General features: G+C 40.4%; 1 pseudogene; it reads right to left on the bottom strand.

The window, feature by feature from the left end:
- Positions 1–329: 329 nt before the first annotated feature.
- Positions 330–25533, bottom strand: LOC120295922 (annotated as a pseudogene).
- Between the last annotated feature and the right edge of the window lie 215 nt (positions 25534–25748).

Below are 25748 nucleotides of genomic sequence, written 5' to 3'. Positions count from 1 at the left end.
TATAACAAGTATTAATGCATGATTAATCTGTGTCAATGTCGATTACATCTGTCATACTTTACCGGATGCAATAACAAAGCTCATTTCGCCTAGTCTCTCGAGAAATTGAACAAAAGTCGGGAGTACTGATCTCTCCCTATGTTAGAATATAGGCCAAATTCAAGTCGGTTTGTTTGTGCTAAGAACAGTGGAGAAATCAAGAAACCGCAAAGAAAGCTCTTATTGTAAACTTGATGAACTTTTCGAGTACATAAGTTCTATTTCTCCTGCTTTTCAGACTAAATGGTAGAAGGATCCCCTTTCAATAAGCCAGAGGCGATGTAGTAACGTCAAATTGGTTTTCCATCTAGCCAGCGAGTATAGAAATCCAATGATTCCCGCGGCTTGTATTGAGGGACCGCATGCCCCGCTCCCTGCACCAATAACAAGACGGTTATTATAAGCATCAGACAACTAGATGACTAGTACAACGAGCGGCACTTGTGCGATTAGAAATAGATCGACTTAAGTGCATCCCAGTAAAACAAAGAGTAGAATTGCCGGAGCCTCAAAAGCGAGACAAAGGTTTTCATCTTCGGTATCAACTATCAAAAAGCAAGGATTTGTGAATTTGAACTTCAAATATCTCATTTCCAAACATCATACGAAATTAGTTCGTTAAGGATAAATTGAGCTTTTCTCTAGGATTTAGACACGGACAACTCTTTATATTTTGTCGTAGACATTGAGGAAGGACTTTTGACAGAGCAATTGTTGGAGAAATCCTCGTGAAGAGTTTTGAAGTTGACAAAACGTTTCCATCAGTCTAGTCTGAAGGTCAGCAGACTCTGTTGGTTAAAGTCTGAAGACTTCCGGACAGCTAGACTCAAGACTCAAAGTCTATCCTCATTGACAGTCTCTGATCCGTTGAAGAAAGGTTATCCCGAACTAGATGTTTTGTTCAGGATTTAACCTTATCATCTGGAGAAGATCTCGTGGCTGGAGAAGACGTATCGAATCCTTTGATTGATCAAGATTGATTCAATGACTGAAGATTCGATGATTGTCTAAATATTATTGGAAGGTTCTACTTATGGAAACCGAGATCCTGATTGTATGGGCGAACAGGATTGATGGGCTATCAACACGTTCCTTTAATAGCTCGAACGATCTTCCTAATTGATTCCGTCCAACGGGTAGATTGGAGGAATTCCTTTGGAAAGTGCCAACGGGTATGATGGCATAAAGGAGTATATAAGGAAGACGTTCTTAGTTGTTTAAGAAGGGTGCGCGATAGAAAAATTCCAAAGTCTCGAAGCTCCTATTTGTTTAGATAAATCCTTTGAGCGAATACTTGTATACAAAAGAGAGTCTATATTTGTGAGAGACCTTGAGGAGGTGTGGCGGTACATCTACACTTTGTGGAATCAAGGCAAAGCTGTGCTGTAACTACTCTTTTGATCATAGTGAAATCCAGCCGGTGGGCTATCAGTGCGGAAGAGTGGACGTAGGCTTGGAATAAGCCGAACCACTATAAATCCTGTGTTTGATTTTCTCTTCCTTACTCTCCCTACATCGATCGTATTTCAATCTGTTGCTTCCGTATATCGACAAATTGTTTGTGCGCCTATTCACCCCCCCTCTAGGTGTTTATACTAACAATATCAATTGGTATCAGAGCTCGTGTACTTACTTTATTTGAAGTGTTTTACTTCATAGTAAAAGATCCATGGCTAGTATGTTAGCACTAGGGCTGATGGAAGGGCAAAGTAATACCAGACCACCCTACTTTGATGGAAAGGATTACAACATCTGGAAGAACAAAATGAAAGCTTTCCTACGATCAAAGGATCCTCACGGAATGGGACGTTGTAGAAAAGGAATTACTCCTACCACTGCATCGGTCTACGAAAGAGGAAAAGAAACCGAAGAATCCAGCGGAATGTCTCGGGAAGAAAAACCAAGAGACGGACACTCGATGCAAAAGCAATTTACTCCTTATATTGTGCTTTATCACCAACTGAATACAATAGAATATCTTCTCGTGGTACAGCAAAAAAAGTTTGGGACAGATTGCATATCACCTATGAAGGAACGGTCGAGTGAAGGAAACAAGAATCAACATTCTTCTTGGTCAATACGAAGCCTTCGAATGAAACCGGGAGAATCAATATCCGACATGTTTAGTCGTTTACGAGATATTGTGAATGGTCTTGAAAATCAAGGCCAACCAACTTCCGATCCCATGAAGGTAAACAAGCTACTGCGTGGACTCTCAAGGGATTGGAATCACATAAAGACTTCGATAAGAGAGACGCAGAGAATTATGCCACTATCTCGTCGACGAGCTGATTGGAACTCTTCGAGTCCTATGAAGTGGAAAGGATCAATGAAGATGAAGATCCAAGAGGTAAGAAATCCATTGCGTTAAAATCAAATGATGATTCGATGTTACAGATTCGAAGAAGATATGGACGATGAGGAGCTTGCTCTCATGATAAGAAGATTCAGAAATCTAAACAGAAAGGAAGAAGGTTCAACTCAAAGAAATAAGGCTTTCAAAGACAGCAGACCAAGTACGTTGATGATGAGGAACCAAACAAAGATGTAGTCTGCTTTGAATGCAAGAAAAAGGGACACATCGGACCCAACTGTCCTCTTTTGAAGAAAAAGAAAGGAAAAGCTGAAAAATTTCGAAAAGCTCTCAAAGCTGAAACTGGAGTGATGCGAGTGTGAAGAAAGTGATAATGAATATGCCAATTTATGTCCGATGGCACAATCGGACTCGGACTGGATCGGACTCGGGATCGAGACTCGAGACAGTGAATTTGAGGCAAGTAATTTTAAAATTCCTGTCAAAGTTTCTAAATATATTGAGGAACTATGCTTTAGTCTTAAGATTTCTCTCAAAAGAATTTCCAAACTGAAAAAGAAAACTCAGCTCTAAAACTAAAAGAAAATGTTTTAGAAGAAAGAGTTAAAAGTCTAGACATGTCTGTTTCCAATCTTTTGAAAGAAAATGCTTGTTTAAAAACAGACTTATCTAATATATCAAAGAAATTTTCTATGGAGTCTGAAAAACTTGAGAAAATTCTTTCGGCGCAAAGACCTTACTTCAATAAGTCCTGGTCTAGGTATGACGGAAGAAACAATTCCCTTGATTGATTTTCCTAAAGTAAAAGAAAGAATCAAGAAAAGGTTTTCGAGTGAAGTTTACAAAAATCACTTCAAAAGAGTTTTTGTTAAACCCGTAGGAAGAAATGCTCTCAAATGTTCAAAGTGTAATAGTCCGGATCACTTTGAAAAGAGTGTCCTATGGTATGGAAACTGTTAAGAAAGTATGGGCTAATCTGTTTATATTACTAACACCAAAGGACCCAAGAAAGTTTGGGTACCAAAGAAAGCTTGAGACTTTATTTTAAATGCAGGTCTGTCAAGAAACAGGTAAAATGGTATCTTGACAGCGGATGCTCAAGACACATGACGGGAGACTCAAATTGTTTTATAAAGCTTGCTCAAGTAAATGGTGGAAAAGTTTCATTTGGAGGAAATAGCAAAGGAAGTATTGTGGGATTTGGAACCGTGAAAATTGGTACTCTCACAATAAGTAATGTCTCCCTAGTGGAAGGACTCAATTACAATCTTCTCAGCATTAGTCAATTGTGTGATCTTGGTTTCAAGATCTTCTTTCAAGAAGGAACATGTTTGGAATTAGTAAAAACTCTACTCAATCTTTCATGGGTCGAAGACATGGAAATATCTATCTTCTGGATGTGAAACCAAATGAATCGCAATGCCTTATCTCAATTCAAGACGAAGCAAGCTTATGGCACAAAAGCTTGGTCATGTCAACATGAAGCAATTAGCCAAAATTTCTTCAAAACAGCTTGTTCGAGGACTACCCAGATTGCCATACCAAAAAGGCGATTCATGCACTCCATGTATTCTGGGAAAGCAGGTAAGAAATTCTTTTAAGCCAATTAATTATGTCTCTACTAATCAAGTACTACGGTTGCTGCATATGGATCTCTTCGGACCACCAGAACTCAAAGTATTGGGGGTAAGAAGTATTGCCTAGTAATTGTTGATGATTACTCCCGTTTTACTTGGGTATATTTCCTTGCAAGTAAGTCTGAAACCTTTTCGTATTTTAAAAAATTTGCTAAAATGATTCAAAATGAAAAAGGTTGTGTTATATCAAGTATAAGAACAGATCATGGAGGTGAATTTGAAAATCAAGATTTTGCAAAATTCTGTGATGAATCTGGCTGTAAGCATGTGTTTTCCTCTCCATATACTCCTCCTCCTCGGCAAAATGGAGTTGTGGAAAGAAAGAACAGATCTCTTCAAGAAATGGCTAGAACTCTTTTAATTGAAAGTAAAATTTCTTCTCGATTTTGGCTGAAGTTTGTTTCAACGGCTTGCTATATCATCAATAGAGTCTTCTTAAGATCTATTCTTGAAAACCCCTTATGAGTTATTCAAAGATAAGAAGCCTATTGTTTCATACTTTCATGTATTTGGGTGCAAATGTTTCATATTGAAAAATGCAAAAGATCGAGTTGGTAAGTTTGAAGAAAGATCGGATGAAGGTATCTTCCTTGGATATTCTACTTCAAGCAAAGCCTACGAGTCTATAACAAGAAGAGCCAGCGTGGAGGAGTCAATGAATGTCAAATTTCAAGACTCAACGCAAGATGAATCAAGTCGAGACTCATCAAGAAGAGTACGAACACCGCTCTGCAACCGTCCAAAGTCTACAACTCAAGAAGCATCTCAGACTCTGGAAAACCAGCTTCAAAATGTTCATGAAGATCTAAACAAAGAAAAAGATCATCAACCAGACAAATCAACGAGTAACTGGAAGCATAAGTCTAGTCATCCCAAAGATCTTATAATCGGCGAAATTAATGAAGGAATTCGCACAGATCCAAAAGGTGAGAAGAGTCTAGTCTTTGTGGCACTTGTTTACGAAATTGAACCAAAGAGCATAGAAGAAGCTTTATCGATGAAAGCTGGATTGAAGCTATGCAATAAGAGCTCAGACAGTTCAGCATAAATGATGTCTGGAAATTGACATCCAAACCTAAAGGTAAAACTGTTATTGGAGCTAAATGGGTTTTCAGAAACAAGATGAACGAAAAAGGAAAAGTCGTACGAAATAAAGCAAGACTCGTGGCCAAGGGATATACGCAAGAAGAAGGAATAGACTATGATGAGACTTACGCTCCGGTGGCAAGGTTAGAAGCTATTCGACTATTACTTGCGTTTGCTTGTTATAAGAATTTCAGGTTATTCCAAATGGACGTCAAAAGCGCCTTCCTAAATGGATTTATCCATGAGGAAGTTTATGTGGAACAACCGCCGGGGTTTGAAGACCCAAAGAAGCGGACTCGGTCTTCGGACTCGAAAAGGCTTTGTATGGTTTAAAGCAAGCACCTCGGGCTTGGTACGACAGATTGAGTAAGTTTTTAATTCAAAATGGTTTTGTCAAAGGTAAAGTAGATACGACCTTATTTATCAAGAAGGAAAACAAAAGTTTCTTACTTGTTCAAATATATGTGGATGACATTATTTTCGGATCCTCTAATGAGAATCGTGCAAGAAATTTTCTAAGTCTATGCGGGATGAGTTTGAAATGAGTATGATGGGAGAATTAACATTCTTTCTTGGTGTTCAAATAAAACAATTGAAGGAAGGAACTTTTATTTATCAAGAAAAATATGTGAATGATCTTGTCAAAAGGTTTGGACTGGAGAATTGCAAAAGGTCGACATTCCAATGTCAAGTTCTTTAAAGATAGACAAAGATGAAGAAGGAAGAAAGTTGATCAAAAGCTGCAGGGACCATTATTGGATCACTTCTTTATCTTACGCCTCTAGACCTGATATTTTGTTGAGTGTTTGCATCTGTGCTAGGTTTCAATCGGATCCTAGAGAATCCCATCTCGGTGCTGCCAAACGCATCATTAAATACGTGGCTTCATCATCAAGCATCGGTCTTTGGTATCCTAAGAAGGAGACTTTAATCTTCCAGGATATTCGGACGCGAGATCGGCGGTTGCGAGTTGATAGAAAGAGCACTTCAGGGAACTTGCCGTTGCTTGGAAGCGAGGACAATGTCTTGGTTTTCAAGGAAACAAAGCACTTGTGTCTCTTTCAACAACGAAGCGAGTATGTAGCTCTTGGAAGCTGCTGTTCGCAAATTCTATGGAAAAAACAACAGCTAAGAGACTTTGAAATTGAAGACTCATGCACGAAGATTAATTGCGACAACACCAGCGCTATCAACCTCACCAAAAATCCAATTCTCCACTCAAGAGCAAAGCATATAGAGATTCGACATCACTTTATAAGAGACCATGTTCAAAATGGAGATGTTTCAATTCAATTTGTTGACTCAAAGAATCAGCGGCGGATATATTCACAAAGCCTTTGGAGAAAAATCAATTTGAGTCTATACGGTCCAGACTCAACATTTTGAGGTATGAGGATATCAAAGTCTAAAGACTTTCGAGACTCGAGCTTACAAGACTTTATCTACTTGTCTTGGCTCGACCTTCGAGCGTAAGTCTCTCTCTCCAATCTTATCTTGAAAATGTACGATCATCGTTGTGTTTAAATTGTTGCTATATTTAATTAACATAAATATTGCATCGATTCATTTTCAAAAGGGAAGTTACTTTTGAAATAACTATTTTTGCGGATAAAGACAAAGTTATTTTGAAAAGGCATATTTTTATTTCCTTTGTGACGGTTTGTTTACTCTTCTTTTTAACCGAACGAGCACCTTTGTCGATTTCTCTTCACTCTTCTACTCTCTCTCAAAAACCCTAGAAAGCATCGATCCTCCATTCCCGTTTGTCTTCTTCGCTAAATCTTCAAAAAGTTGTCATCTTTTCTGGGAAAGTCAAGCAAGGAAACTTCCAAACACTGTTAAAGATGTCTTCTTCACGAAAGTCGTCAAGAATCGCAAACAGGGGGACCACGAGAGAATGAGTGAGGGGCCTACGCACTTCGATCTTCGAAGATGAAGTTACTCCGGATCGGCAACCGAGCCCACAACATTCTCGGCAGCGTCATTCTCCACCATCTAGTCCTCAAGGCGTTGTTGATCAGCATCGGGAAGAAATCATCGAGGAGGCGGACCAGTAAGAGTTCAAAAGCCCGCTTTTATCTACAAGCTATATCGTGCTTTAAAAGGAATTCGTACTCCTTTGAACTATGTTGATGATTTTGTTAAAGAAAAAGGATATAGGAACGAATATATCTTTCTGAAAAGAATGGAAAGTTTGGGAATCGCTCGTAAAGGGGTGGCTGAGGAAACCCTTGCGAATATCCCAAGTGATCCTCGTGGGGGCCGAATCTCGTAGATGGGAATGATGATGACAATCTGTTCGGTCTATTTCAACCGAAAATGGGTATTGCGGCTGAAATTCAAGGAAAAATGGGAGATTTGTTCGGATCAAAGGAACAAAAGGATCGTACTCGAAATTCTTTGAAGCGTGGGGTAATAAACCCTAGAAGTGTGGACTTTGATTTTCTGGATCTTTGTGAAAGTGAACTTGAGGGAAAAGTTCGGTTATCTTCAACTTGAGAAGTTTTGCTCTCGACTCTACCGAGGCTTATGCTGAATTGATTTGCTTACTTCTATTCAAATCTTAGCTTTTTAGATGCGAATAGATTTTCCTTGATGTCAAAGAACAAGACTATGTTGTGGATATGAATATCTTTGGCGGATGTGCTAGAAGTTGAGAGAGGCGGATATCAACCGATTAAAGTTTCCATTCTTTGGGGCTACACTTGAAGCGGTGAAGGACAGGAGAACAGATGAGAAGATCACTTACTCACGGATGAATGCATTCAACATTTTGCTTCACAAAATTGTGATCAATTGCCTTCGGCCGAAATCAACTTCCAAAGCGATGTGTCAAGTTACGAGGCAAAGTTGATGTATGCCATCCTCGTGGTAAGAAGTTTTCTCTCCCTCATTTGTTATGTTTCATATGTATAGAGCGGTGATGAAGGACAGAGGTCAACTCCCTTACCCAAGCCTTGTTACGAAGTTATTCGAGATATCGAATATTCAGCCTCCGCAAATCTTTTGTGTTCGATCATGCGATCATATGGTGGTAGGACTGAAAATGGTAACCAAAATGCGTCGAAGGAACTGAGCAAGGAATTGGAGAAATTCAAGGAGAAGACTCCTACCAAATCTCATCAATTCTCTTCTTCTGCTAAGAGAAAAGGGAAGGAGCCCATGGCTGCTCCATCAAAGAAAAGAAGAGCTCTCCTCGTTGAGGATGAAGATGATGACGATGACATCACCATCTCCGCAATGGCTTTGAAGAACTTAAGTCGTCCTGTTCCACAGAAAGAATCGGAACAAAGGACGAAAGAAGCAGAGGAGAAGGAAGAAGAAGAAAGAGAAGCAAAGGAGAAGGAAGAGCAAGAAAGGGAAACAGAGCAAGAAGCGAGCAAAAAGACTGAAGAAGAAAGAAGAGAAGAAGAACGAGGAAATCTCTTCTCCATTGTAGGCATGAAAACGGGGAGTTCGGGGAGAAAGGAGTGACATCTTCATTTCCGGATGAAAGTGAAGGAGTCGGTCGCTCGCCTGCGACCCGGAAGATGTTTATGCATCTCAATTTCTAGAGGAAGGTCATGAAGCTTCATCGCCCAACCTGCGAGATTATCTTTGATCCACCATCGTCTCGCTTTTACTCCATCAAAACGAGCGAAGCAAGTACTCGGCATGATAATGGAGCAGATTTTCGCGAGAATCATGGATATTCTCTTGGAGATGAAAGGTCAGATTTATGCCTTGGGATGCGAAGTTCAAAGCTTGAAGAATGAAGGTCAAGCTTCTTCCTGTTCATTAAATGAAAAGATGCAAGCCCTCTCTATTCGAATCAGGCCAATGCCAAGAGTGAGGAGGTTGTACAATTTGAAGGAAGACTTTAAGAGGTGGAAGGCATTGTTCGATCTATGGAAGATTTCCAGCTTGTCCGCGTTCCCAAGCAATCTTGATTTCATCTCATCCTTTTTAAATGTTGACAAAGGGGGAGAGATGCATGATTTGAAAACTTTCAATTTCAATCTTTTTTAACCTGTTTGTTGGATTGTGTTTAAGCTGTCGTTTGTTTTTGACAGACTTAGACTTTGTTTTGTGTCTGGACAAGAACTGCCTAGACTTGGACTTGACTTTACTGCTTTTATTGATCAATATTGATATCTTATGAATGGCTTAAATCATATATTGGACTAACCTATTTTCTGTGGTTGCAGATTCTAGTGTTATTCTATTAGCCATTTATTTCTATAAGATATGCATATGTGGTTGAGAAATGTTTTGCAGGTCAAAGTTATCCAAATCTGCGGGAAGGTTTTGTCACCATCAAAAGGGGAGATTGTTGGAGAAATCCTCGTGAAGAGTTTTGAAGTTGACAAAACGTTTCCATCGTCTAGTCCGAAGGTCAGCAGACTCGTTGGTTAAAGTCTCGAAGACTTCCGGACAGCCGAGACTCAAGACTCAAAGTCTATCCTCATTGACAGTCTACGATCCGTTGAAGAAAGGTTATCCCGAACTAGATGTTTTGTTCGGGATTTAACCTTATCATCCGGAGAAGATCTCGTGGCTGGAGAAGACGTATCAGAATCCTTTGATTGATCAAGATTGATTCAATGACTGAAGATTCGATGATTGTCTAAATATTATTGGAAGGTTCTACTTATGGAAACCGAGATCCTGATTGTATGGGCGAACATGATTGATGGGCTATCAACACGTTCCTTTAATAGCTCGAACAATCTTCCTAATTGATTCCGTCCAACGGGTAGATTGGAGGAATTCCTTTGGAAAGTGCCAACGGGTATGATGGCATAAAGGAGTATATAAGGAAGACGTTCTTAGTTGTTTAAGAAGGGTGCGCGATAGAAAAATTCCAAAGTCTGAAGCTCCTATTTGTTTAGATAAATCCTTTGAGCGAATACTTGTATACAAAAGAGAGTCTATATTTGTGAGAGACCTTGAGGAGGTGTGGCAGTACATCTACACTGTGGAATCAAGGCAAAGCTGTGCTGTAACTACTCTTTTGATCATAGTGAAATCCAGCCGGTGGGCTGTCAGTGCGGAAGAGTAGACGTAAGCTTGGAATAAGCCGAACCACTATAAATCCTGTGTTTGATTTTCTCTTCCTTACTCTCTCTACATCGATCGTATTTCAATCTGTTGCTTCCGTATATCGACAAATTGTTTGTGCGCCTATTCACCCCCACTCTAGGTGTTTATACTAGCAATATCAGCAATACTGTCGCATCCTTTGTCCATAGAGATTAAGTGTATATTATCAGCATTGTTCTATTGCAGTGTGCCACATTCCAGTTTGTTCTGACAGAGCGACCAAAATATGCAGAAAACAGCACGCTCTTCATGATAATGCCGTGACCATGTTCTAGTCCTTTTCGTGCAACGAATTGTGAGTCTTAAGATATGATGGGTAAGAAGGTTCATGGGTTCCTGACCTTGACAGTTAGGAATGTGAGGTTGTGGTCATACCCTTGCAGATACCTGAAACGAGTTGGAAAAGCTTGAATGCTTAGAGTAGAATGCTTAGAGCAGCTTAGCGTAATCACCCACAGTGGCATTGCATAATAATTTGAATTCGTGGATGCACTTAAAAGCGACGGAAATTTGAATGAACAGAGGATTTGCAACATTTCTACTCTTTGACCATGAGTACTAGTCGATAAGATTATACCTTGCAAGTGCTAAGCATTACCGCCGAACATGGGATGAAGTAAGAACTTACCCAGCGACCTGCTCGTTGGAGATCCACGATCTCCATTCATCAACAATTTTGTATCCAAGTGACCTGGTCCACGCTTGAGTACCAGTGTAAGGTACGACTGAATCATGATCTCCACTGAGAGCAGATAAAAGAACTGTCAATTAACGACAATCAAAAGTAAAAGTGGCAACAACTATTAGGATCAAATAGATTAATTCGACAAGTTCAAGTTACATCAATCCTATTAGGAGTGCCATGGCAAGAAGAGACATCTCAGTAATGCAGAGGGCATGAACATCACATATCTCACCTGTATATCAGTACCCTGTATCCCTCAGAAATCAAACTTTTGTGATACGGGATCATACTTCCTGTATCGATGGTATAGTTTCTCCGCACTCTAGTGGGACATATCTCCCAAGGACCTGCCACACTCGCCTATTACATGTAAGATAAGCAAATGCCCGATCAAATAACTGGAAGCTCGACATTTCTGTAGCAAAGAAAAGCAACAAATTTAACACTTTACCGGTGCTGCGTGGATTGCTTCCCGAACTGCTTCGTTGTTTAACCATGCAGTTGCGAAATCATCATTCTGCAAACTCACAACTGAGAACATTATGATACGAAATGGGATACTGATGCTTGACTTATCTCGAGGAGAGAACGAGCACTGTTTTTGGGTCTCGCCCAATGTAAATTTGGACTCACATTATAGTAACAGATATATCGGTCTTTTGTTAACAAATGTTTAATGCAAATCTCCATCTTTTATCTTAAACGTAACGAATCAAGCACAGCAACAGCGATTGAAGGTTCTAGTTTTCTGAGAAAGCACTAAAATGTCGACATGCTTACATTTACAATGCCCTGGAATTTGATTTTCAACCTCCAGATGAGATTGGAAAAGCAATAGAAAATTAATCGTGCATACTAAAAGCTCGAATTACTCACAAAGCACGGGATGTGAAACGCGTTTGCCGACTCGGGACTCGATGTAACCATGTTGTCCTTTCCTAATAGCCAAAGAGGTGAATCGTAACTTAACATTCTCTCTCTTATGTAGAGAGGCTTCTCAGTCACCCCCAAATAATGGTGGCCAAGAGGCAGACTCGTGACCTTGTTGCCTGGGTAGCGGTAGCATGGCTCAAGAATGTCGTAGCCATTCAAATCTTTCACAGCCTAGAAAGTAGAGGGAAAAAATGTCAATTTATAGGCCGTATCCCACTTGCAAATCTATTTGAGGATAGTATCGGTTCTATTGCTATGAAAGCTAATAGACATGTCCCAAATTAATGTGAAAGGGACACCATCGCACCGCGTAAGCCTTGAGAAGATTCTGTCGGCATCGGTCATTTGGGGGGTCATAAAATTTCCCTTTACATGTAGCCTGACAATCCTGCAGAATCAATTGTAAAGCTTCTGCTAAACATACTCATGGGACTTCTTGAGAGCACAAATCCACTCATTAGTGCTAGCTTCCCTGTTTAACTGACCTCAAAGATGTCGCTTGAGATCAGCGCCATACCGAAGAAGAAAGGCACATGACCGTTGCCATCGTATTCGTCATCTGCAATCCCATTTCCAATGAGGTAACCCTGCAGTAAGGTACATTTGTTCATATTTAAAAAGTTCAGTCAGTCAAAGCCATCCTCATGGCATTGGGTGTTGCCCAAGTCATTCAGCAGAGGATGGGAAGAGGAGATGGATACCTTGAAATTGATCAGAGGCTTTTCACCTTTCTTAATTCCTGAAAGAGAAATTCAATTGCAATTACTGACAAAACTAGACAGATGAACCTGGAATTTTGTTGAGTACACCGTACCTTTTACTACATTGGAGGCAAGAGTTGGCACGTAAACTCCAGCATACGACTCTCCTGATATGTAGAATGGATTTGAAAGGTACTCTGGATAGAGCTCGAACCACTGAATCCAAAAACAAATGATTCAGCGGCTTTACATAATAAGATTAAGAGGAGTGTGATATTGCTAGTATGAGTACCTAGAGGGGGGTGAATAGGTGCATAAACAATTTATTGAAATACGATCGAGGTAGAGAGAATGAGGAAGAGAAAATTGAACACAGGATTTATAGTGGTTCGGCTTATTCCAAGCCTACGTCCACTCTTCCACACTGACAGCCCACCGGCTGGATTTCACTATGATCAAAAGAGAAGTTACAGCACAACTTTGCCTTGATTCCACAGTGTAGATGTTCTACCACACCTCCTCAAGGTCTCTTACAAATATAGACTCTCTTTTGTATACAAGTATTCGCTCAAAGGATTTATCTAAACAAATAGGAGCTTCAGACTTTGGAATTCTTCTATCGCGCACACCTTGAACAACTAAGACAGTCTTCCTTATATACTCCTTTATGCCATCATACCCATTGGCACTTACCAAAGGAATTCCTCCAATCTACCCGTTGGACAGAATCAATTAGGAAGATTGTTCAAGCTATTAAAGGAACGTGTTGATAGCCCATCAATCATGTTCGCCCATACAATCGGATCTCGGTTTCCATAAGCAGAACCTTCCAATAATATTTAGGCAATCACCGGATCTTCAATTTATCGAGTCAATCTTCGATCAATCAAAGGACTCCGTTATGTCTTCTCCAGCAACGAGATCTTCTCCAGTTGATAAGGTCAAATCCTTAACGAAACATCTAGTTCTGGATAACCTTTCTTCAACGGATTAGAGACTGTCAATGAGGATAGACTTTGAGTCTTGAGTTTGGCTGTCCGGAGGTCTTCAGACTTTAAATAGCAGAGTCTACAAGCCTTCGGACTAGATCGATAGAATCGTTTTGTCAACTTCAAAACACTTCAAGAAGATTTCTCCAACAATCTCCCCTTTTTGATGGTGACAAAACTTTCCTGCAGATTTGGATATCTTTGACCTGCAAAACATTCCTCAAACACATATGCATATCTTATAGAGATAAATGGCTAACAGAATAACACTAGAATCTGCAACCACAGAAAATAGGTTAGTCCAGTATATGATTAAGCCATTCATAAGATATCAATATTGGTTAATAGAAGCAGTCAAGTCCAAGTCTAGATCAGTTCTCATCCAGACACAAAACAAAGTCAAACGAGGTTCAAACCACAAACCACAAAACAATCCAACAAACAAAAAGTTTAATGAATGAAAAGTTTTTGATCAAATCTTGCATATCTCCCCTTTTTGTCATCATTAAAAGGACGAGATGAAGTCAAGATTGCTTGGGAATGCGGACAAGCTGGAAATCTTCCATAGACTGAACGATGCCTTCCAGCCTTTTAAAGTCTTCCTTTAGTTGTGCAATCTCCTCACTTTTGGCATTGGACTGATTCTGAATAGAGAGGACTTGCATTTTATCATTCAATGAACAGGAAGAAGCTTGACCTTCATTCTTCAAGCTTTGAACTTCGCATCCCAAGGCATAAATTTGACCTCGCATCTCCAAGAGAATATCCATGATTCTGCGAAAATCTGCTCCATTATCAGTCTGAGTACTTGCTTCGGCTCGATCTGATAGAGTAAATGCAGACGATGGTAGATCAGCATAATCTTGCAGGTTTGGCGATGAAATTTCATGACCTTCTTCCGGGAAACCGAGATGCATAAACATCCCTGGGTCCGCTGGTGAGCGACTGACTCCTTCACTTGCATCAGGACATGAAGACTTCACTCCTTTCTCCTGATCTCCCCCTGTTTTCATGCCTACAGGTGGAGAAGAGTGTTCCTCATGTTCTCCTTCTTCTCTTCTTTCTTCTTCTGGTCTTTCCTCCTCTGTTTCTTTTTCAGCTTCTAATTCTTCTGCTTCCTTCTCCTCTGCTTCTTTTGTCATTTGTTCCGAATCTTGCTGTGGAACAAGACGACTTAAATTCTTCAAGGCCAATGCAGAGATGGTGATGTCTTCCTCATCATCTTCATCCTCAACGAGGAGAGCTCTTCTTCTCTTGGATGGAGCAACCATGGGCTCCTTCCCTTTTCTTTTAGCTGCAGAAGATATTTGATGAGATTTTGCAGGAGTCTTCTCCTTGAATTTCTCCAACTCCTTGCTCGGTTCCTTGGACGCATTTTGGTCACCATTTTCAGACCTACCACCATATGATCGCATGGTCGAACACAAAAGATTTGTGGAGGCTGAATATTCAGATGTCTGAATAACTTCGTAACAAGGCTTGGGTAAGGGAGTTGACCTCTATCCTTCATCATTGCTCTATACATATGAAACATCACAGTGTGAGGGAGAGAAAACCTTTTTCCAAAAAGAATGGCATATATCAGCTTAGCCTCTGAACTTGAAACATCTGTCTTGGAAGTTGATTTCGGTCGGAGGCAATTAATCACAATCTTGTGAAGCAAGATGTTGAATGCACCCATCCTTAAGTAGGTGATCTTTTCATCTGTTCTCCTGTCCTTCACTAGTTCAAGTGTGGCCCGAGCAATGGAAACTTTGATTGTTTGATATCTTCCTCTTTCGACTTCTAACACATCTGCCAAAGCATATTCATATCCACAACATAGTCTTGGTCTTTTACGCTGAAAGAGAATCTATTCGCATCCAAAAGCTTAGATTTGAATAGAAATATGCAATTAATTCAGCATATGCCTCTCGTCAGAGTCGAGCAGAACTTTTCAAGTTGAAGATAACTGAACTTTTCCCTCAAGTTCACATTCACGCATCCAGAAAATCAAAATCCACACTCCTAGGGTTTATTACCCCACGCTTTAGCAATTTCGAGTACAGATCATTTTGCTCCTTTGATCCGAACAAATCTCCCTCTTTCCTTGATTTTCAACTGCAACACCCATTTTCGGTTGAAATTGACTGTATAATTTATCATCATCATTCCCATCTACTGATTATTTGAGCCACGAGGATCACTTGGGATATTTGCAAGGGTTTCCTCAGCCACCCCTTTTCAAGCAATTCCCAAACTTTCCATTTTTTTCAGAAAAATATATTCGTTCCCATGCCCTTTGTCTTTAAGAAAATCATTAATGTATTTCAAAGGAGTACGAATTCCTTTTAGGGCACGATATAACTGGTAAATATAAGCGGACTTTTGAACTCTTGTGGTGCATCCTCGATGATTTCTTCCTGTTGTTGATGATCAACTCCTTGAGGACTAGATTGAGGAGAATGACGCTGTTGAGAATGTTGTGGGCTCGCTTGTTGCCCTGGAGTCACTTCATCTTGAAGATCGAAGTGCGTAGGCCCCTCACTCATCCGCCGTGGTCCCCCCTTTGCGATTCTTGAGGACTTTCTTGAAGATGACATCTTTCTCAATTTTTGGAAGATTCCTTGCTTGACTTTCCCAGGAAAGATGACAACTTTTGAGGATTAAACGAAGAAGACAAACGGGAATGGAGGATCGATGCTTTCTAGGTTTTTTGAGAGAAAAGTGAAGAGGAATCGACGGTGCACGATCGGTTAAAAAGAGGGATAAACGAACCGTCACAAAGGAAATAAAAATATGCCTTTTCAAAATAACTGTCTTTTTCCGCAAAAATAGCTATTTCAAAAATAACTTCCCTTTTGAAAATGAAACGATGCAATATTTACGTCAATTAAATATAGCAACAATTTAAACACGGTCTGACGATCGTACCTTTTCAAGATGAGATTCAAGGGAGAAAGACTTACGGTCGACGGACGTACCAAGACTGTCTTTCGATAAAGTCTTGTAAGTCTCGAGTCCGAAAGTCTTTAGACTTTGATATCCTCATACCTCAGAATGTTGAGTCTGGACCGTATAGACTCAAATTGATTTTTCTCCAAAGGCTTTGTGAATATATCAGCCAGTTGATTCTTTGAGTCAACAAATTGAATTGAAACATCTCCATTTTGAACATGATCTCTAATAAAGTGATGTCGAATCTCTATATGCTTTGCTCTTGAGTGGAGAATTGGATTTTTGGTGAGGTTGATAGCGCTGGTGTTGTCGCAATTAATCTCCGTGCATGAGTCTTCAACTTCAAAGTCTCTTAGCTGTTGTTTTATCCATAGAATTTGTGAACAGCAGCTTCCCAGGGCTACATACTCGCTTCGTTGTTGAAAGAGACACAGTGCTTTGTTTCCTTGAAAACCAAGACACGTCCCGCTTCCAAGCACCGGCAAGTTCCCCGAAGTGCTCTTTCTATCAACTTTGCAACCGGCCGATCGCGTCGAATATCCTTAAGATTAAAGTCTCCTTCTTAGGATACCAAAGACCGATGCTTGATGATGAAGCCACGTATTTAATGATGCGTTTCGCAGACTTTGAGATGGGATTCTCTAGGATCCGATTGAAACCTAGCACGGATGCAAACACTCAACAAAATGTCGTCTAGAAGCGGTAAGATAAAGAAGTGAACCAATAATGCTCTTGTACAGCTTTTGATCAACTTTCTTCCCTTCTTCATCTTTGTCTATCTTCAAAGAACTTGACATCGGTATGTCGGTCTTTTTGCACTTCTCCACCCAAATCTTTTGACAAGATCATTAACATATTTTTCTTGATAAATAAAAGTTCCTTCCTTCAATTGTTTTATTTGAAGACCAAGAAAGAATGTTAACTCTCCCATCATACTCATTTCAAATTCATCCCGCATAGACTTAGAAAATTTCTTGCACATATTTTCATTTGAAGATCCGAAAATAATGCCATCCACATATATTTGAACAAGTAAGAAACTTTTGATTTCCTTTTTGATAAATAAAGTCGTATCTACTTTACCTTTGACAAAACCATTTTGTATTAAAAACTTACTTAATCTGTCGTACCAAGCTCGAGGTGCTTGCTTTAAACCATACAAAGCCTTTTCGTCGAAGACCGAGTCCGGCTTCTTTGGGTCTTCAAACCCTGGTGGTTGTTCCACATAAACCTCCTCATGGATAAATCCATTTAGGAAGGCGCTTTTGACGTCCATTTGGAATAACCTGAAATTCTTATAACAAGCAAACGCAAGTAATAGTCGAATAGCTTCTAACCTTGCTACTGGAGCGTAAGTCTCATCATAGTCTATTCCTTCTTCTTGCGTATATCCCTTGGCCACGAGTCTTGCTTTGTTTCGTACGACTTTTCCTTTCTCATTCATCTTGTTTCTGAACACCCATTTAGCTCCAATAACAGTTTTACCTTTCGGTTTGGATGTCAATTCCCAGACATCATTAATGCTAAACTGTCTGAGCTCTTCTTGCATAGCTTCAATCCAGCTTTCATCGACAAAGCTTCTTTTATGCTTTTTGGTTCAATTTCAGAAACAAGAGCTACAAAGACTAGACTCTTCTCGCCTTTTGGATCGGTGCGAATTCCTTCATTAATTTCGCCAATTATAAGATCTTTGGGATGACTGGACTTATGCTTCTAGTTACTTGTTGATTTGTCTGTTTGATGATCTCTCTCTTTGTTTGAATTTTCACGAACATCCTAATGCTGGTTTTCCAGAGTCTGAGATGCTTCTTGAGTTGTAAGCTTTGGAAGGTCGGAGCAGGTTCGACTCTTCTTGATGAGTCGACTTGATTCATCTTGTGTTGAGTCTTGAAATTTGACATTCATTGACTCCTCCACAGATCGGCTCTTCTTGTTATAAACTCGAAGGCTTTGCTTGATGTAGAATATCCAAGGAAGATACCTTCATCTCGATCTTTCTTCAAACTTACCAACTCGATCTTTTGCATTTTTCAATATAAAACATTTGCAACCAAATACATGAAAGTATGAAACAATAGGCTTCTTATCTTTGAACAATTCATAAGGGGTTTTCTAGAATAGGTCTTAAGAAGACTCTATTGATGATATAACAAGCTGTTGAAACAGACTTCAGCCCAAAATCGTGAAGAAATCTTGCTTTCTATTAAAAGAGTTCTAGCCATTTCTGAAGAGATATGTTCTTTCTTTCCACAACTCCATTTTGCTGAGGAGTATATGGAGAGGAGAACACATGATTAAAGCCAGATTCATCACAAAATTTTGTAAAATCTTGATTTTCAAATTCACCTCCATGATCTGTTCTTATACAAGAGATAACACATCCTTTTTCATTTTGAACCTTTTTAGCAAACTTTTCAAAATACGAGAAGGTTTCGGACTTACTTGCAAGGAAATATACCCAAGTAAAACGGGAGTAATCGTCCACAATTACTAGGCAATATTTCTTACCTCCAATACTTTGTGTTCTGGTTGGTCCGAAGAGATCCATATGCAGCAACTGTAGTACATGATTAGTAGAGACATGATTTATTGGCTTAAATGAATTTCTTACCTGTTTTCCCAGAATACATGGAGTACATGGATCAGTCTTTTGATAAGGTAATCTGGGTAGTCCTCGAACAAGCTGTTTTGATGAGATTTTGGCTAATTGCTTCATGTTGACATGACCAAGCTTTCGTGCCATAAGCTTGCTTCGTCTTGAATTGAGATAAAACATTGCGATTCATTTGGTTTCACATCCAAAAGATAGATGTTTCCATGTCTACGACCCATGAAAGACTGAGTAAAGTCTTTACTGATTCCAGAACATATTCCTTCTTGAAAGAAGATCTTGAAACCAGTATCACACAGTTGACTAATGCTGAGAAGATTGTAATTGAGTCCTTCCACTAAAGAAACATTACTTATTGTGAGATTTCCAATTTTCACAGTTCCAAATCCCACAATACTTCCTTTGCTGTTTTCTCCAAATGAAACTTTTCCACCATTTACTTGAGCAAGCTTTATGAAACATTTTGAGTCTCTGTCATGTGTCTTGAGCATCCACTGTCAAGATACCACTCTACCTTTTTCTTGACGGTGACCTGTATTTAAAAAAAGAGTCTCAAGCTTTCTTTGGTACCCAAACTTTCTTGGGTCCTTTGGTGTTAGTAACATAGCAAAAGTATTAGCCCATATTTTCTTAACAGGTTTCCAAACCATAGGAAACTCTTTTTCAAAGTGATCCGGACTATTGCATTTTGAACATTTTAGAGCATTTCTACCTACAAATTTAACAAAAACTTTCTTGAAGTGATTTTTGTAAACCTCACTCGAGAGTCTTTTCTTAATTCTTTCTTTCACTTTAGGAAAATCAATCAAGGGAATTGTTTCTTCTGTCATACCTAGACCGGACTTATTGAAGTAAGGTCTTTGTGCTGAAAGAATTTTCTCAAGTTTTTCAGACCCTATTGAAAATTTCTTTGATATATTTGATAAGTCTGTTTTTAAAAAAGCATTTTCTTTTAAAAGATTGTCTTCATTTTCTTTAAGATTGGAAACAGACAAGTCTAGACTTTTAACTCTTTCGCTAAAACATTTTCCTTTTGTTTTAGAGCTGAGTTTTCTTTTTTTCAGTTCGGAAATTCTTTTGAGAGAAGTCTTAAGACTAAAGCATAGTTCATCAATATATTTAGAAACTTTGACATGAATTTTAAAATTACTTGCCTCAAATTCACCGTCCGAGTCGATTCGAGTTTGAGTCGATTGTGCCATCGACATAGATTGGCATATTCATTATCACTTTCTTCACACTCGTGTCACCGGTGTTTCGGCTTTGAGAGCTTTTCGAAATTTTTCAGCTTTTCCTCTCTTCTTCTTCGAAGAGGACGGTTGTCTACGATGTGTCCCTTTTTCTTACATTCAAAGCAGACTACGTCTTTGTTTGGTTCCTCATCATCAACAGACTTGGTCTGCTGTCTTTGAAAGCTTTGTTTCTTTGTGTTGAACCTTCTTCCTTTTCTATTCAGTTTTCTGAATTTTCTTATCATGAGAGCAAGCTCCTCATCGTCCATATCATCTTCGAATCTGTATCATCATAATCATCATTTGATTTTAACGCAATGGATTTCTTACCTTTTGGATCTTCATCTTCATTGATCCTTTCCACTTCATAAGACTGAAGAGTTCTAATTAGCTCGTCAACAGATAGTCGCATAATTCTCTGCGTCTCTCTTATCGAAGTCTTTATGTGATTCCAATCCCTGGAGAGTCCACGCAGTAGCTTGTTTACCTTCATGGGATCGGAAGTTGGTTGACCTTGATTTTCAAGACCATTCACAATATCGTAAAACGACTAAACATGTCGATATAGATTCTCATGGTTTCATTCTCAAGGCTTCATATTGACCAAGAAGAATGTTGATTCTTGTTTCCTTCACTGACTGTTCCTTCATAAGTGATATGCATCTGTCCCAAACTTCTTTTGCTGTACCACAAGAAGATATTCTATTATATAAAGTTGGTGATAAAACACAATATAAGGAGTAAATTGCTTTTGCATCGAGTGTTTGTCTCTTGATTATTTCTTCCTGAGACATTCCGCTTGTTTCATCAGTTTCTTTTCCTCTTTCAGAGACTGATGCAGTGGTAGGAGGAATTCATTTTTCTACAACGTCCCATTCCAGAGGATCCTTTGATCGTAGGAAAGCTTTCATCTTGTTCTTCCAGATGTTGTAATCCTTTCCATCAAAGTAGGGTGGTCTGGTATTGCTTTGCCCTTCCATCAGCCCTGGTGCTAGCATACTAGCCATGGATCTTTTACTACGAAGTAAAACACTTCAAATAAAGTAAGTACATGTGCTGTTACCAATTGATATTTCTAGTATGAGTACCTAGAGGGGGGTGAATAGGTGCATAAACAATTTATTGAAATACGATCGAGGTAGAGAGAATGAGGAAGAGAAAATTGAACACGGGATTTATAGTGGTTCGGCTTATTCCAAGCCTACGTCCACTCTTCCGCACTGACAGCCCACCGGCTGGATTTCACTATGATCAAAAGAGAAGTTACAGCACAGCTTTGCCTTGATTCCACAGTGTAGATGTTCTACCACACCTCCTCAAGGTCTCTTACAAATATAGACTCTCTTTTGTATACAAGTATTCGCTCAAAGGATTTATCTAAACAAATAGGAGCTTCAGACTTTGGAATTCTTCTATCGTGCACACCTTGAACAACTAAGACAGTCTTCCTTATATACTCCTTTATGCCATCATACCCGTTGGCACTTACCAAAGGAATTCCTCCAATCTACCCGTTGGACGGAATCAATTAGGAAGATTGTTCAAGCTATTAAAGGAACGTGTTGATAGCCCATCAATCATGTTCGCCCATACAATCAGGATCTCGGTTTCCATAAGCAGAACCTTCCAATAATATTTAGGCAATCACCGGATCTTCAATTTATCGAGTCAATCTTCGATCAATCAAAGGACTCCGTTATGTCTTCTCCAGCAACGAGATCTTCTCCAGTTGATAAGGTCAAATTATTAACGAAACATCCAGTTCCGGGATAACCTTTCTTCAACGGATTAGAGATCGTCAATGAGGATAGACTTTGAGTCTTGAGTCTGGCTATCCGGAGGTCTTCAAACTTTAAATAGCAGAGTCTGCAAGCCTTCAGACTAGACTGATAGAATCGTTTTGTCAACTTCAAAACACTTCAAGAAGATTTCTCCAACAGAGTGCTTCAATACAATGGCTTATTAGCAACTGCTCTACTGCTATCCTACTTACTCCTTTCCTGTAAATTGACCGGCCGACTTAAACCTAACACATTCAGATTAGTGCAGGTGCATTGTTACCCCGAGAAGAAACGCATGCGTGTCGAGGCGGTTTGAAGGTCTCCTGTCGCATAATTGCGTGGATTGTTAGAGTATGAAAACCCACTCCACATGGTGACTCCAAATAGATAATGTTGGAGACCTGAAAATTGAGCAAGAGCACTTCCTTGTAGACCTCAGGAAACAATGAGTTACAAATTATTCTACGACAACATGAAATCCGGTAAGTGAATGGAGAAGTTCACAAAACAGAAACGATTTTACAGACCTTAGACCAGCTGAAGGGATTGAGCTGAAGTATGGGCAAGCTTCCGTTTGACTTTCCCGCTTGAAAATTAAATGGTCCCGCATGTAGGTACGGCCATGAAAATGGGACCTTGCAACATGTGACTGCGAAAACATCATCATATGGTTTGGTGCTTAATTCGAATACCATGTTCGAAAACAAAACCATAGAAGCTGGAGCAACCGGGTCCTCCGTTAAGCCACAAGTACTACAAGGTCCTTGCTAGGATTCCTTTCAGACGCAATGAAATAGTAGAACAAATTATTCTTTCCAGGGTTTCCCGGTATAGCGACGTACCTGCAAATAACGAACTCGGAATTCTCTTAGACAATTAAACGAGGCTGAGATCGAAATGATAGTAAGGACAATGGTGGATTTTGTACCGCGTAATGACTAGAGGGTAAAGAGCCATCAAAGCCTGGTACGTGAGTAATGAGGGATTCATCGGAGCTGCTCCAATAGCTAAAGCAGTCAAAACCAAGCCTATTGTTACACCATAAGTGAACCCGAAGACTGTCATAATTCAAGCGAGATAACGGTGGCGAGGAGTTGATAATGTATACAATGTCGTATGTGCTTGGAGGCGAGCGGAAGAGAACGACGGTGGTGACACCTAATTTTGGCAACCCTAAAAAAATAAAAAGAAAAATTGCATATATAAAAATAAAAAGAAAATCAATTTAATTGATTATGTATGGAAGTTGGAAATTTCAAATCTTGATAAATGCGGAAACAATTTCTGGTCGAGGATCAAGATTTAGGGAATCATGTAAATAAAGAGCAATAATTTTGATAAAATAAAAGGAATCGGAACAAAATTTAGTTAATCGCGAAATCACCCTTCGATTTGTAGCCTTAAATTCGAAAATTAACAGATAAAATAAAAGAAATCGGAACAAAATTTAGTTGATCGCGAAATCACGCTTCGATTTGTAGCCTTAAATTCGAAAATTAACATGAAAAGCGTTGTATGGAATCACCGTAAACGAGAGCCACAATTTTCATGAACTGCGGGGGACGAAAAAAAAAAAAAAATTGAGAGAAAATCCGTGCAGGAAAGAAAGAATTCGTGAAGAAAAATGGGGCTTCTTCTCGGTTTATGGATCAAAATTAAAAAACAAAAAAAAAATCGTTCTTTGGGTAGAGGGAAAAGTCAGCAAGAAGCTTGGGCTTTCGCTGAACAGTAGGGTGTGCAACGGGAACCGCCCGAACCGAGAACCGGCCGGGACCGGACCGAACCGGCCGGTTTTGGGCGGTTCCCACGGTCGGCGGTCCGGTTCCCGGTTCCTAATCTTGGAACCGGTGGCGGTCGGTCCGGTTCCCGGTTCTAAGATGGGAACCGGACCGACCGGACCGAAACAAATTTTTATATATAATTTATATACATAGAATTAATAAAATATATAAACATGATAACTTATTGCAACTAAAATTGCAATTTGAGGTAGCATCATCTTATGTGGCCAAGAGACCATTAAAACTATTTTTATTACTCTTTTATTTATAGAAAAAAATCTCCTTGTTAGTTTTTGTTGGAAATATGATTTGTTTTTTTATTCTAATTATCTAAATACGGTTAATTGATTCTATGAATCCATGAGATTGGATATTAGGACAGTAGTATAGGAAACATCATATTTTGTATATTCTTTCCTATCGTACTCTTTTCTTGTATTATTAATAGGTGTGTAATACATGTACAAACATAGCAATACACAATACAGAAAATTCCTCCAATTCCTTCTCAGTTTTTGTCAATTTTCTTTCTCATTTTCTATCAATTTCATCTTCTACTTGATGTGGGACTAAGGTTCCAAGAGACCCACAAGGCACTTCAAGCCTCCAAGAGTCCCACGTTGACTAAACATTTAAAGAGCAGAGATTGTCTATAAAATCTAAGCCATGCATAACTTTTAGCCAAATTATGCACGGCTTTCATGGTTAAAGTTAAGTGTGAAACACATGAAGTGTGAACCACATTTGAATATTTTGCACGTGGAAACATGTGTGATTAGTTTTGTTGAATTGCTCGAAAACCGAATTGGATTGATCGGTCTGGAGCACGGTCACTCTTTAGTGCAAAAAAGTAGAGCCGATTTTGTTGGACCGGACCGGACCGGACCGGAACCGATGGTCGGTCCGGTTCCCGGTCCTAGGACCAAACTGTCCGGTCCACGGTTCGCAATTTTGGGAACCGGTGCTCCCGGTCCGGTTCCCGGTTCCAAGGTGGAACCGGACCGAACCGGAACCGATCACCCCTACTAAACGGGGACTGCAGAAAAGAGACACGAGAGGAAGGGACGTGTGCAGCAGGCCAGCAGAGGAAAAAAATAGAAAAGAAAAGCAGCACTGTTCATTCTCTTCTACGTTCAGCCATGATGCCGCTGCTGCTGTACCTCATCCCGCCCGTCTGCGCCGCCCAAGTCCGGTTGCCAGCCACCGCCACGCATCACCGACGTCTCCTGCCGCTCGCTCGTCGCAACCGCGTCGCGCGCTCGCCGCAGCTCCGTCGCTCGCTCCGCCTTCCTCTACCCGCACCACCACCGCCGCAACCCCGAGCGTCGACGACCGCGTGTCTCCCTCCGCCCGAGCCCCGCTCCGCGCCTCACCCGCGCTTGCACCGGTGCCCGACGCCTCTCCGCCTGCTGTCCGAACGCTGCTCTTGTCTGGACGTCGGCCGTCGACGCCCCCTTTGCCGTTTGTCGCCGCTGTCGCGGCGCGAGCAGCCACCCAAAGCAGCCCGCGCCCGACTCGTCCGCCGCTACATTCTCTGTTCCCCTTGCAGGTCGCCGTTACGCCCTCCCGACGCCCCCGCCTGCGCTTCGCCCGAGCCGTTGCAGCGTCGCTCAAACGCCGCCGTTGCTCGCGCCTCGCCCAACGCCCACAACCAGCCTCCGCCTCTGTCCTCAACGACCAGCCGACGCCGCACCTCCGTTCTACCGCAGCCCGCACCGTCGCCATCGCCACCTCGCCGGCCCGCCTTCGCCCGACGCCGCTGGGTCCGCCCCACGATTGATCTAGCCATCCGATCCCGTCGCGCGCCCATCCCCCGTCGTCGCGTTTTCCCTTCCCGCACTTTGCGTAGTTTTTCTTTTTATTTTATATTTTCTGTTAAAAAAATCAAGTTTCATTATTATTACTTAAGTTGGAATATCGGGTGTCAATGTTAATTACTT

This window comes from Eucalyptus grandis, chromosome 7 (genome assembly GCF_016545825.1).
Source record: "Eucalyptus grandis isolate ANBG69807.140 chromosome 7, ASM1654582v1, whole genome shotgun sequence".
Taxonomy (NCBI): domain Eukaryota; kingdom Viridiplantae; phylum Streptophyta; class Magnoliopsida; order Myrtales; family Myrtaceae; genus Eucalyptus; species Eucalyptus grandis.
Note: the sequence above shows the minus strand (reverse complement) of the source record. Positions and strands in the feature narration are given on the sequence as shown.